Here is a 12,165-nt window from a genome sequence, read left to right on the forward strand (position 1 = left end):
ATTACGCAATCTTATAAGAGGAAGGTTATGAACATGAACCCCCCATAATCCTTGAAACTTCACCTTTTTTTTGTACAAAACTTCAAAAGCATTTTTTTTCAGAGGTGAGACACATGTACACATCACATTTGGTGCACTTCACCCTAACAATACACTTTTAGCCACTTGCACCTGCCTTTTTGCGACACAATGGTAGGCCAGTGGTAGATCTGGGCCAGTAGCACTGGCTGTGGTGGCAGATCTCTGATGTTGATTTAATCCATAATACAAATGCCACGGCAGTCCTTAACATACGACTAATCAACATTATATCACTAGCATTAATGTTGTTATTGTTACAGCTTAACAGACTGCAGATGGCCTTTGCTAACTATCTAACCTATTATAATAATCTCATTCCATTATTGCGCAGTGTTGCCATATGGCAACACAGACATTTAATCGATTTAACAAAAACTAATTTTAGAAAAACAATTTGAGTGGTAAATATGTCATCATAACTTACCTGAGATGATGTTAACATTTTTTGTGTGAATGTGACATGGGCGTGTCCTTGTTTGTTACTGACGTTTTAATTTGCTTTCAGCAACTACATACAAGAGACGGCAGTCTGTCAGAAAATCGCGCCACAGAAAAAAAATTGCATGTCATGTGACTTAACCAAAGCACATCATTGGCTAAACTAAGGTCTTCTCTTACCAACAACAACAACAACAAAAAACGAGAATGTACTCTTAAAGAGATGGTGGCAAGGAAACACTATGCAGTAGAGGGTTAAACCAAGAGGTAAAAACGTGACATCCCAAGGGAAGTAAAGAAAAACTGTGTATCAAAACTCATTTTGGCGTATAGCCTACATTACACGATATTGCACACTCGTATTACTGATACGCATTTTCGTGTGAGCGGGCTCGACTTGCCGCTTACATTGAGACGCTGCAGTAATCTGTTGTATTAAAGCCGTATTAAAGAGTGACATATATTGTTTGAATTTTGTTATAAAATTGACTGAATTTGAAAGTCTAGTAACAATGCGCAAATTATCGGATAATTGTATGTTCCGATATAGCCTACTGTAAGACTGAAATACAATAAGCAGAATCAAAGTCAGATGAAGCTTCCTTAATGCATTATTGTGGTTGCTCAGAGCAAATGAATTGTTGATCCTAATTATCATAAACATAATTTAAAGTAATATAAAGTAGCCGGATATAAAGATAAAGATAGCCTATATATTATATAAAAATATAAAATTTAAAGTTATTTGTTTGTATAATTGTTATACTTTATCTTTAAAACGTTACGGACGTATCAGAGCACTGAAGCGTCGTGACCTCTTATAAATTCAACAGGCAGTGCTGTTATGACAAAATGAGTGTATTTATTTCTCAGGCATGCCTCTATCTTTCTGAAAAACGCTTACTGTTAAAATAAAGTTTTAAAATGGGGGTCTTTAATCCCTCTTTTGAAAACAAGGAAATTTCCCAAAAATGCTGTTACAGCAAATTAATACAATATAGTACAGACCTAAATGGACAACTTAAAAAAGGTTTTGTTCTTTCAGTAAAAAATTTTTTTTTTTTTTTTTTTTTTTTTTCATGGTAAGGATGACCTTTGTATGGAATTGCCCCAAATGAACCGGGCTTTGGGGATCAAACATGCTCCGGCTCGGTTCAGAGCGCCTAGTGTGAGTACACCCTAAAACACATGCAAAAATAAGCTTTCATGATGATAAAGAATTGCAATGTCACATGAGCATGACCGTGATAGAGATGATAATCAAAACAAAACAGATGTTTTAGTTTATTTTTGGCAGAGTATCAGAGGCACAAGTAGGATCCACCCTCATCTGGAAAGCGGGGTTCGTGTATCATTTGCATTCAAAGATACACGAAAACAGCATGATATGTAGGAATGCAGTATCGGCCTGATACTAAGATACCTTTACTAAGATACCTGATACTGATACCTTTAAGCAGGCTATTATTAAACCTCTTATTAAAAAACCTCAACTAGAGCCGATAGATTTAGTAAATTACAGGCCAATCTCGAATCTACCTTTTCTGTCAAAGATACTAGAAAAGGCAGTTTCAACACAACTGTGCTCCTTTTTTAGAAAGAAATGGAATCTGTGAGGATTTCCAGTCAGGATTTAGACCATACCATAGTACTGAGACTGCTCTCGTTAGAGTTACAAACGATCTACTCCTATCATCCGATCGTGGCTGTATTTCTCTATTAGTGTTATTAGATCTCAGTGCTGCTTTTGACACTACACAACATTCTTCTAAAAAGACTTGAAAACTATATTGGCATTAGTGGAATTGCTTTGGCATGGTTCAAATCGTACTTATCTGACCGTTATCAGTCTGTAGTAGTTAATGAAGAGATGTCGTATCGATCACAGGTTCAATTTGGAGTACCACAAGGCTCAGTACTAGGACCGTTGCTTTTCACTCTGTACATGCTGCCCTTAGGAGAGATAATTAGGAAGCATGGTGTTAGTTTTCACTGCTAAGCTGACGATACTCAGCTCTATATTTCCTCCCGCCCTGACGAAACCTACAAATTCACAAAACTAACAGAATGCATAGCTGACATTAAAAACTGGATGACAAGAAATTTCTTATTATTAAATTCAGAAAAAACTGATATCCTAATCTTTGGACCAAAAACTTCCTCACGAAAAAACCTTGAATACTCTCTAACACTTGAAGGGTGCTCCATTAAATCTTTGTCCTCAGTTAGGAACCTGGGTGTGCTCTTTGATACCAATCTTTCATTTGAAAGTCATGTTTCCAGTATCTGTAAAACCGCCTTCTTCCATCTAAAAAATATATCTAAACTATGACATATGCTCTCAATGACAAATGCAGAACAGTTGGTTAATGCATTCATGACCTCAAGACTAGATTATTGTAACGCTCTACTGGGTGGTTGTTCTGCTCAGCTTTTAAACAGACTACAGTTGGTCCAAAATGCGGCAGCTAGAGTTCTTACTAAAACCAGAAAGTATGACCATATTAGCCCAGTTCTGTCAACATTACATTGGCTCCCTATTAAACATTGTATAGATTTTAAAATCTTGCTACTTACTTATAAAGCTCTAAATGGTTTAGCTCCCCAGTACCTAAGTGAGCTCTTAATGCATTATAGTCCTTCACGTTTATTGCGATCTCAGAATTCAGGCCAGTTGATAATACCCAGAATATCAAAATCAACTGAAGGCGGCAGATCCTTTTCCTATTTAGCACCTAAACTCTGGAACAATCTTCCTAGCATTGTTCGGGAAGCAGACACACTCTGTCAGTTGAAATCTAGACTAAAAACACATCTCTTTGCTCTTGCATACACATAACACATTATCAATACATTAACATTTTTCAAATCCGTTAAAGGATTGTTACGCTGCAATAATTAGGTCGGCCGGAACGGCATCTACGCTAATATCTGTCTCTCTGCTTATCCTGAGGTTTGCCGGGTGCTGGATTCAGGCCGTATCCAGATCAGATGGAGAACCTGTGTCTGGACCTGATTACAACGTAGCCCAGGAGACAATGGGCCTACAGATCCAGTTCTGGCTGCATCTATAATTCAGATTTTTAATCCCCGTATCCGCTTACATATATTTATATATAATCTATTTTTAATCTCTATAATAAAAATGTATAATTCAGTTCCCTTTCGTGGGAACTATCGACGCTACGTCAGTGACGTGATGGGAATCCTCTGCATTTTTGTGTTCGTGAAGCACTATTGTATCCAACCAATGAGAGAACGTGACGTCAGAGGCGGGCGACGTCGCGGACCGGAACCTATAAAGCATGCCCAGAAACAAAGAACGCTAGCTTCTGTTGTCTTCAGTAAGCGCTATGTGTATCTTGTCTGTCTTATTTACTGTTGTCTGTCTACCATCTCGCCAGAAAGTGATCTCTTTGTCTGAGGACAAGAGTTTCTAACAAGTGAAATAAGACACATAAAATACATATATATATATATAATGACGGAGAAAAGCCAGCGTTTCACTAAGTGTGCACCTCCTTGCCCGCGATTCATCGTGGAGGGAGATACACACGAGATGTGTGTGAAATGCCTGGGAGTTGAGCACGCACAGGCAGCTCTTGAGGGGGCTGTCTGTGTGCACTGTGAGCGGCTCACTCTCAGGGCGCTGCGCTCACGCCGGGCGCTCTTTGAGGAGGGCGCCGCGGCGAGTGTTCCCCGCGGGTCTGGTCCCGCTGCTGCCGAGGCACAGCGAAGGCTGCACTCGTGGGGTTCACAAATGGATCTAGCAGAGGGAGGAGAGACGGGCTCTGCCTTATCGCTTCCCTTACCTGCTAGATCTAGTGTCTCTCCTTTGGTGGTGGAAGCACGCGCTGCGGTTTCTTCCCCGCAAAGGGAGGCACCGACACTGAATATATCTTCCTCCGAGGAGGTTGATGTTGAAGGTGTCGAGGGTGGTGATGAGGGACCGTCATCCTCATCTCCAGCCCATGAGGAGCTTATGGAGGTAGTGACCCGGGCAGTAGAAAAACTGAAAATAAGCTGGCCCGCGGAGGAGAGCGTTCCAAAAATAAAAAGCAAGTTAGATGAACGCTTCCTCCCAGCTAGGTCACTACCCCAGCGTCGGGGACTGCCGTTCTTTCCCGACCTCCACACCGAGGTGTCGAGGTCATGGAATAGACCCATGCAGTACCGTGTCTTCAGCCCACAAACAACAATGTACAGTAATATCACGGGGCTGAAGCAACACGGTTATGGGGCGATGCCTCGGGTTGAGGAGACGCTTGCGAGCTATCTCTCGCCTGAGTCTGCATCGTCCCTGAAATCCCCGACGTTGCCCACCAAACCACTAAAACAAACATCGAGTTTGGTGGGCAAGGCTTATTCGGCAGCGGGTCAGGCTGCGGCATGTCTGCACACAATGTCTATACTGCAGGCACACCAAGCTGATCTGCTGGGGGAGATTGAGGAGACTGGGGAAGCTACTTTTGAAACGATTCAAGAGTTGAGAAAAGCCGCAGATTTAGCTCTCCGTGCCACCAAGGAGACGGCCAAGTCAGTAGGCCGTTCTATGGCAGCCATGGTGGCCACGGAGAGACATCTGTGGCTCAATCTCGCAGATATTAAGGATAAGGACAAACATATCCTTATGGATGCGCCGCTTTCCTCCGAGGGCCTGTTCGGTGACGCAGTTGCTACTGTCGTCGCCAGGTTTGAGGAGGCGAAAAAACAGAAAGCGGCGTTCCAAAGATTCCTTCCCCGGAAATCTCATCCCCCTGAGGCTGCTGGGCGGGAGCAGCCTCAGCCGATAGCCGGCTCCCCGGGATACAGGTCCCAGCAGAAAGCTAGTGTGGCCGCCCGTGCTCCCCCGCGGAAAGCTTGGGGACCGGTGCGCGCTGTACAGCAGAAGCCTTCTGGGGGTAGGGCGGATCTGAGGACCGTCATTATTTCCCGGAAGGCTTCCCAAAAGAAATCCTGACATGGGTCATGGGTCAGGGTTTCTGAGGGCAGTCCCCTCCGAAGGGGTTCGACGATTAACATCTATCGTTCCCCATCGGTGCCCTCAGGGGGCTGTTCTGCCAACCCTGCCACCCAGTGTGCGACAGGGCGCAGCAGTCCCCGTCGATCCTTCGAGGAGGGTCAGCCAGCACATGATTCGCTTATCTGCCGGTGCGCCGTGCCAGATAAACGAGCCAAGTGCTCAAAAAACACCAGAGACCAGTCTCGAGAGGCTGGTTCCCTTAGTAGAATTTTTGGGGGAATGGAAACTTCTTCCGAATATTTCGAAATGGGTGCTGCTCATGGTAGAACAGGGTTACAGAATTCAGTACGGTTCTCGTCCACCCAGGTTCAGTGGAGTGATTCACACAGTGGTAGCTCCAGAGCAGTCTCTGGTAATGGAACAGGAGGTTACGACGCTTTTGCAAAAAGGGGCTATAGAACGGGTTCCCTCTCCCAGCAAAATGTCGGGCTTTTACAGCCGCTACTTCATTGTTCCAAAGAAGGATTGGGGGTTGCGTCCGATCATAGATCTTCGTATACTAAATCGATCTGTAAAGAAGTTGAAGTTCAAGATGCTTACACTCAAACAGATTATTCCACAGATCAGATCCGAGGACTGGTTTGTGGCGATAGATCTAAAGGGCGCATATTTTCACATTTCCATCCATCCTTCTCACAGGAAGTTCCTCAGGTTTGCTTTCGGGGGCGAAGCATACCAATACAAGGTTCTTCCCTTCGGCCTATCACTATCACCCCGCACGTTCACGAAGTGCGTGGATGCAGCCTTGGCTCCGCTGAGACTCCAGGGCATCCGCGTGCTGAACTATATCGACGATTGGTTGATTTTAGCTCAAACAGAACGTCTGGCAGCTCAAAATCGAGATGATGTGTTGTCGCACATGAAGAAGCTTGGGCTGAGGCTCAACGCCAAGAAAAGTGTGCTGGTTCCGAGTCAGGTTGCCAACTATCTTGGGGTAATCTGGGATTCCATCACGATGCGGGCGCAATTGACTCCCACTCGTGTGACTTCCATTCTCGGGGCCGTGAATGGGGTGAAGTTAGGCCGGTCACTCACTGTAAAACAGTTTCAGAGACTGTTGGGTCTGATGGCAGCTGCGTCCAACGTTGTTACTTTTGGCCTTCTGCACATGAGACCCTTTCAGTGGTGGCTCAGGACCAAGGGGTTTTCTCCGAGGGGAAATCCTTTTCGCATGATCAAAGTCACGCGGCGGTGCCTTCGTGCTCTGGTCATGTGGAAAAAGCCTTGGTTCCTGTCCCAGGGACCCGTGTTGGGAACTTCATGTCGTCGCGTAATGCTTACGACAGATGCGTCCCTCACGGGTTGGGGAGCGATCATGAGTGGTCGCTCAGCTCAAGGTCACTGGGAGGTACACCAGCTCTCCTGGCACATAAATCGGGTGGAGATGCTGGCAGTGTTTCAGGCTCTGAAGCACTTCCTCCCCGACCTGAGGGGCCACCATGTGTTGGTTCAGACAGACAACACTACGGTGGTCTCCTACATAAATCACCAAGGGGGACTGCGGTCTCGGCCACTATGCAAACTGGTCAGTCACATCCTCCTGTGGACCCAGGGGAAATTACTCTCGCTAAAGGCGGCGTATATTCCGGGGTATTTGAATATGGGGGCGGACGCTCTGTCGAGGCAGAGCGCGAGTCCGGGGGAATGGAAGCTTCACTCAGAGGTAGTGGAGCTCATATGGAAAACATTCGGTCGAGCGGAAGTCGATCTCTTTGCCACAGAGGAGTCAACTCAATGCCCTCTGTGGTACTCTCTGAGGCACCCAGCTCCTCTGGGGTTGGATGCCATGATACAGACGTGGCCGAGGCGACGTCTGTATGCTTTTCCCCCAGTCTCTCTGCTCCCGGGAGTTCTGGACAAAGTCCGTCAGGAAGGGGTCGACCTGATATTGGTGGCTCCTTTCTGGCCAACAAGAATATGGTTTGCGGACCTAGTATCACTTCTTCACGGCTCTCCTCTGGAGCTTCCAGTCAGACAGGATCTCTTGTCCCAAGCGGGCGGCATGATTTTACATCCCCGTCCAGAAATGTGGAAACTGTGGGCCTGGCCCCTGAGGGGGCAAGGCTCATAGAATCTGGTCTCCCAACCGAGGTTGTGGAGACTATCCTTCAGTCCAGAGCTCCATCTACAAGGAAGCTTTATATGTATAAGTGGAAGGTTTTCGCTACATGGTGTAGCCATCATAGGGTGGACCCGGTCCACTCATCTGTCAGCTATGTTCTTCAATTCCTCCAAGAAAAGCTTTCAGAAGGCTTAACTCACTCCACATTAAAAGTGTATGTGGCTGCTATTTCAGCCTATCATGTTCCTATGGGTGGTGTCTCGGTAGGTCGAGACCCCTTAGTTGTTCGCTTCCTTCGTGGCGCACTGAAGCTGAGGCCTTCAGTACACCCAAAATCTCTGACCTGGGACTTAGCCATTGTGTTACAAGGGTTGGCTGAGGCGCCCTTTGAACCTTTGGAAGATGGTTCAAAGGGCGTTCTTTGTTCTTTGAAGCTAGCGTTCTTTGTTTCTGGGCATGCTTTATAGGTTCCGGTCCGCGACATCGCCCGCCTCTGACGTCACGTTCTCTCATTGGTTGGATACAATAGTGCTTCACGAACACAAAAATGCAGAGGATTCCCATCACGTCACTGACGTAGCGTCTCGTTCCCTTACTCAGGGAACAAGGGTTACACTCGTAACCCAAGACGATTTTGATCTCCATATCCATTTACATATATTATATATATCTTCCAAGGGTTTTTTTTCCCTCCTAGGACTTTTTTTCCCAGTGTTAGCACGCTGGGTTTTTCTCCTAGGGGGATTTTTCCACCACTGGGAGTCAGCCGACATTGGCTTAATGTAGCACCATCTTGTATATGTTACATATTACCAAGCTTGTTTGTACAGCTTATTTTTAACCACTTCCCTTTTTTTCTGTGCTTCTAATATGTAAAGCTGCTTTGAAACAATTACCAATTGTAAAAGCGCTATATAAATAAATTTGACTTGACTTGACTAAGCTTGTGTACTCATACTCATACTCTACCAAAAACCTATACTACACAGCATGTGTACAGTAAAGTGCTTTTGACAAAGAAACACAAAAGTAAAGTCAAAACCTTGGATTTTAAGAAAAGTAGACAAAATAATACTACAGGAAACATGGCATGGAACTGATGAGGTCACAAAAACATGAAAAAAAATACATGTGGGAAAGATTCAGGGGGCATTATAATCTGGCACAAGCTTGAAATTGATAAATACATACAACTAATCAAAAAAGAATCTAATATCTGGCTAAAAATCAATAAAAAGTTCAGTCAAACTACAAAAGATATGTTCTTATGTGCTCTTTATATTTTTCCCTCTGAATCTCTATTCTCTATTTTCAGAGCCTTCATGGTCAAACCATTAAAACCCCTATCAGATCACAGTCAAATCACTCTATATCTAAAAAGGACAGAAAATACTAACATACATTCACAACCCAGTAAACTGTATAACATAACAAAGAATTACAGATGGGTCCAGAACAGCACATAAAAATACCTGACTGCATTTGACCACATCCAAGTGTGCTTACTAATGGATAACTTATAGAAAATATTTATCCTCATAATGAAGATGGTGTAAATCTGGCTGTAGAAAACATAATTTAGATATTTGATTATTTGGCAACAATATCTAATCTTAAAACCACTAAGAAAACTCATAAGCTAAAACAAGAGAACGAAAAATGGTTTGATTTGAATAAAGAAAAATTTAAGATAGCTTACAAATCAAAAACACTGACAACCAAATGATTCAGATTTACCTCTTCATTATTGTGAGGAGCTTAAAACATAAAAATATACTCAGAAAGAAGAACGAACAGTACATTTTGAGAACAGATTTGATGCCTGCTACAGGTCTCCAAAAAGCTGCCATGGGGGCAACAAATGGCTGAAAAAGTAAGAAATTTTGAATAGATTCAGCTAGGAAACATCTAGCAACTAATTTAATTAATTGATATCAGATCTGTAACATGATTATCTATTAAAGGGATGTCTTAGAGAGGCAGAGTCTCTCAGAAGTAAAGATGGGCAGAGGCTCTCCAATCTGTGAAAGAGTGCGTAAAAAGACTGGAATACTTGTAAAAAGAAGGAATACTTTAAAAACAATGCTCCTAAATGTCAAATTGCAAAGGACTTGCAAATCTCATCATCTACAGTGCATTACATAATCAAAAGATTCAGAGAAAATGGAAAAATCTCTGTGTGTAAGGGACAAGGGCGAAGACCTTTATTGGATGCCTGTGGTCTTCAGGCCCTCAGAAGACTCTGCATCACTCATCGGCATGATTGACATAACTGGCCCAATAATACTTCCAGAAACCACTGTCGGTAAACACAATCCGCCATGCCATCTGCAGATGCCAACTAAAGCTCTATCATGCAAAAAGGAAGCCATATGTGAACATGGTCCAGAAGCGCCGTCATGTCCTGTGGGCCAAGGTTTCAAAGTGGAAAAGTGTTCTATGGTCAGACGAGTCCAAATTTGACAATTTTTCTTGGAAATCACGGACGCTGTGTCCTCCGGGCTAAGGAAGAGTGAGACCTTCCAGTGTGTTATCAGTGTTCAGTTCAAAAGTCAGCATCTCCAATGGTATGGGGGTGCATAAGTGCATATGGTATGGGCAGCTTGCATGTTTTGGAAGGCACTATGAATGCTGAAAGGTATATAAAGGTTTTAGAGCAACATATGCTCCCCTTCAGACGACGTCTATTTCAGGGAAGGCTTTGTGTATTTCAGCAGGAAAATGCAAAACCACATACTGCAACTATTACAACAGCATGGCTTCATCGTAGAAGAGCCTGGGTGCTGAATTGGCCTGCTTGCAGCCCAGATCTACCTATAGAGAACATTTGGTGCATCGGTCTGAAAATAAGTGCAACTGGAAAACTAAATTTGGCCGTGAATGAACTGAAAGAGAAAGCAAGAAGGGCCTTCTATGCTATCAAAAAATCGATCCAAATTAAAATACCAATCAGAATCTGTCTCAAAATACTCCAATCAGTCATATCCTATTGCACTATATGGCAGTGAAGTGTGGGGTCCTCTCCTGAACCATGAATTTGCGAAATGGGACAAAAACCCATTAGAAGCCCTGCATGTCGAGCTCTGTAAGAATATCCTACACAGAGTACAGAGGAACACACCGAACAATGCATGCAGGGTAGAATTAGGCCAATATCCTCTATTAATCCACATTGAGAAATGAGACATCAAATTTTGGAAACATCTAAAAATGAGTGACCAACTCTTATTTTAAAGCCCTTAAAAACCATGAAATGAACACTGAAAAAAGTCCCTTGATTCAGATGATCCTGAAGCTGCAGAATCAAACTAACACAACTAACAACAGCCAGCCTCAGGACACTGACACCATCATCCACAGAATTAGGCCCAACCTAAAAGCACAAAAAGAAAATTACCTGACCTGAACTATTGGACTGAAACCACAGAAAAACAAATTAAACTTCAATGTTATTTAGCCCTAAATGGAGACTACACAACAGCAGAATATCTGAGTAGAGTGAAAGTGGCTATAACTTAAAAAGAATGACAAGGTACAGACTGAGCAATCACACACTGACTGTTGAGATGTGACAGACAGAACTGGCTGCCCAGAGAGAGCTGCATTTGTCCGTACTGTGACCAGGGAGAAGTGGAGACCGAGCAAAACTTGCCATGCCAATACAGCACTCTTTGAAATGAACTGAACTGAAACACAGACAACAGAGAGTATAATGGGGATAAAAAAGAAGGCTGTCTATGAAGTAAATGTATCTAAGTGGAATATTAAACAAAATATAGTAACGCCTAGCTGTGGTGTGCGAGAAATGTGCAGTGGATTGAACAATCAGCATCACAGATGAACGAGCTTCTAGAGCACGTCCCTTTTTTCACAGACATCAGTGGAAAGTTTGTAGTTTGCTCGGATGTCAACAGCAAAGAAAGTAAAACATGGCATGTATTATTAACATTAACTGATGGTAGAGATTAGATTTTTAGAAAGAAAAAAAAAAACTTTTTTCACAAATCATATATACAAACAACTTCAAATTAATAACATATTGCAAATTAATTCTCCTTCAATTACAGTACAGATGATATTACTATAACACCAATTTAAAAGACTTTTTTCTGTCAGGGCCACTATCCTCAAATATAATTGATAATTGCATAGAGTTTGTATTGGCGGTATGGTTCTGTTCTGTTCAGCCTAGCATGGATAAGAGCAGGGAGAGCAGCAAAAGGGTAAACAGAACAGAACCAACATATGCAGATATAATTAATGTCAATAATTTAACATGTACACATATTTCAAGAAATAGTTTGATTTAAGGGAATCATAAGGTCAATCCTGACTGAAGAGAGGAGGAGATGGGGATGGAGGAGAGTAATTTGCTCCTGTGAAATGCAATAGCTGCTGATAATACTTAGGAGCTATGATAGGTGTCATATTCCTATAGGTAGATGTGAGTCACCTGGGAGTCAGCTGATGAGAGCTTGGCATACGTGACCTGCCAGAACTGATGCTAACGCTGGATATTATTCATTAGTTGAAAGTACATGTATTGAACACCAACCCTAGC

The sequence above is a fragment of the Chanodichthys erythropterus genome, chromosome 17 (assembly GCF_024489055.1).
Source record: "Chanodichthys erythropterus isolate Z2021 chromosome 17, ASM2448905v1, whole genome shotgun sequence".
Taxonomy (NCBI): Eukaryota; Metazoa; Chordata; class Actinopteri; order Cypriniformes; family Xenocyprididae; genus Chanodichthys; species Chanodichthys erythropterus.